The sequence below is a fragment of the Suricata suricatta genome, chromosome 1 (assembly GCF_006229205.1).
Source record: "Suricata suricatta isolate VVHF042 chromosome 1, meerkat_22Aug2017_6uvM2_HiC, whole genome shotgun sequence".
In the NCBI taxonomy this organism is placed as follows: Eukaryota; Metazoa; Chordata; class Mammalia; order Carnivora; family Herpestidae; genus Suricata; species Suricata suricatta.
In genome coordinates, this window is record NC_043700.1 from 34,608,482 (window position 1) to 34,611,872 (window position 3,391).

The following is a 3,391-nucleotide window of genomic DNA, read 5'->3' on the forward strand; positions in this document are numbered from 1 at the left end:
TGGAAACAAATTAAATGTTTATTGATGGTTTAAAGAGAAATGTTAAACAACAAACTTGGTATGCTTATGTAAAGAAAACTTATTGAGCCATAAGAAGAAAAACAAATTTTTAATAATGCAACATGGAGGAATCCCCAAAACACTATGTTGTGTGAAAGAAGCCAAAATGCTAAGTATACATATCAATTCCATTTGTATTAAGACCAGGCCCAACTAATCTATGGTGATAAAAATCAAAATAGTGGCTGAGTCTGGAAGAGAGGGGATTGAAAGAGGCAAAGGGAACATTCTGAATGATGTAAATGTTTTCTATCTTAATCTATGTGATAATATTTATTATGAAACTTGTAACGTAAGGTGGTTATTTGTTCTTTCAATGACTCCTGGAGTGCCAGCACCCTGCCCCTGCTTGTTTGAACTTTTATCGAGCTACTTCCCATTTCTGGGTACCCGTCCTTAACATGTGTGCTGGAGCAATAACTCTTATAATGACTTCCGTATTTCCTCCCTTTCTTCTTTTCGACGTTGATTCAGTTACATTCAAACTGTCCAATGTGAATCCTTTCAGGACACGACAAACTACCCACCCACGACTCTCCATAAAGGTACTTGTCCATTGGCCATAGATCATTCTTCCGCATCTTCTTTGACCATTATGATCAAACTTTGGGCTCTTGGTGACTTTGTGTGGCCATCTGAGCCTATTGTGCGTCCCTAACATAATAAATTCTTTAATTTTATCTGCTTTTCAGAGTGAGTTCACTGTCGTTTTGGAAATTATCCCTTTTTTCGTATGGAAAACTTCGTGCTTTAATGAGTTGGCATAAATTGATACGTTTTAAAGTATTTTATTCCAATACAATATGTAAATATTACAGTATTTCTAAATTTTATTATATTTTTTTATTTTTAAAATATAATTTATTGTCAAAATGGTTTCCATACAACACCCAGTGCTCATTTCAACAAGTGTCCTCCTCAAAGAACCCACAAGAGGGCGTCCCTCTTCCATTTACGACACGAATCTCTAACTTAAAATTTATGTAATTTCCTGTATATGAATTATATTAAGTCCTGTTTCCATGTGAAATTAAACATTGAAAAAAAGAGAACTCGGGTGTGCTTATAGACTCTAATGTGAATAACTGCTATTTCATTCATAACTTTATTTACAATTATGTAACAACCAAAAGAAGTATAATGGTGGTTCTCTCTCTCTCTATATATAATGTGTATAGTTTTTATAATATTTTTCTAAATTATTTATACTTAAAAATAAATAGATATATTTGGAATTAAAATGTATGTTTCTTCACTCTAATAATACAAATGTGATATCTATATTTTATACATTTTATTTTTCTAGTAAATAATTTTAGTGTATTTTTCATAAGTAATAGTTTTTTTTTAAGTTGTTTATTTATGATGAGGGAGAAAGAGAGAGAGCTGGCGAGGGGCAGAGACAGAATCCCAAGCAGGCTCTGTGCTGATAGCCAGGCTTGAACCCACAAACCAGAGATCATGACCTGAACTAAAGCCAAGAGCTGGATGCTTAACCAACTGAGCTACCCAAGTCCCCCTCAAAAGTAATAGTTTTATATGATTGAAAATAAAAAGAATATCTAGCTTTGTATCACAAATAATTTGAAAAACATTTATCTATAACACACAATTGAACAAGAATTAGTTTATAAATATTAAGAACTACAGATCAATGAGTAACTATATACATCTTCAATAAAAATTAACCAACAGACACAATTAATTCACAGATCAGAAAATATAATTTGTCTTAAACATCTGAGGAGATGGTTAATCTCACCAGTAATCATAAAATGCAAAGTTTAAAAAAGAGAGAAAGGCTCTGAAAAGGCTACATCAAATATGATTCCAAGTATGTGACATTCTGGAAAAGGAAAAAGTATGAAGACAGTAAAAAGATTAGTAATTTTGTGATTAACAGAAGTTTGGGAGGGGAAGAAAGAAATGATGAGGCATGGGAATTTCTAGTTAATGAAATTGATTTATATGATACTGTAATGATGGACAATTTTGATTATATATTTATCAAAACCGTTGGAATGAACAACACAAAGATAAACCCTAATCAACTGTAACAAAGACACCACATCAATGCAAGATATAAATAATAGGGAAATTATGGAATCAGAGTGGAATCAGTGCTTGTGAGTGTGTGAGAACTCTGCATTTTCTGATCAATTATTTGTTAAACCAAATTTTCTCTAAAAAAATTAAACATAATTTTAAAAGGACAGAAACACAATGAAATACTTTTTTGCACTAACTGATGGGCAAAAGTTAAAACTTCAAATGCTAACAAATACTTGATGAGGTTGAAGAATGTCTCAACAAAAATGTGATGAGAAAGTCTTACACACTATGGGTTGGAAAATGTGCTGGTAGCAACATCCTGTACAAAGTAGCACATTGTCACCTTTATATTCCATAGTTTTCCTCTTCCACACGTATTATCGTTAGTGGTTCCCAACCAGATGCAACTTTTGCCCTCAGAGGACATTGGACAATGTTGGGAGACATTTTTGGCTGTTAGAGTTGGACAGAAAGGCACTACTGGTGTGGGGTGCACAGAGGCCAGGGATGCGGTAAGAGGGCGCACAGGGCAGAGAGCAATCCCACAGCAGACCAAGAGAGACTTGGCCCAAATGTGAACGAGACAAAGGTTGAAAACTTCTACTTTAGATAAGCTCCTCTAGATTCATCAGAAGATTTTTGTAACACCATTCTTGGCAAAAACAAGAAAACAAATACTTTTAAAGAGAAACAACAACCTAGAAATAGCACTTATAAACAGAAACATCAAAAGGCATAAAGTATAGCATATTTACACAATTGAATACAATAAAGCAGTGAAATTTAATGACAACTGGACATACCAATATAGATAAATGTTACAAAGATAATGATTACTGAAAGAATGAAATTGCATTGTCAATAGAATATCATTTTTTAAATTTTCAAAAACAAGTAATAGTAAATAACATGGTTAAGATTACATGCAAACATTGTAAAACTAAGAAAATGAGACTAATGATTAAAAATGCATTTATATTTATTCTGATCCTCTGCCTATTTTTTAATCATATTGTTTACTTTTATTGGTGTTCAGTTGTTTCGTGAGTTCTTTGTATATTTTGGATATTAACCCCTAGCAAATATATCATTTGTAAATATCTTCTCCATTCATAGGTTGCCTTTTTTGTTTTGTCAGTGGTTTCCCTCATTGTGCAAAGCTTTTTATTTTGATGTAATCTCAATAGTTTATTTTTGCTTCTGTTTCCCTTGCTTTAGAAGACACGTCTAGAAAAATGTCACAACAGCCAATGTCAGAGAAATTATTGCCTATGCTCTC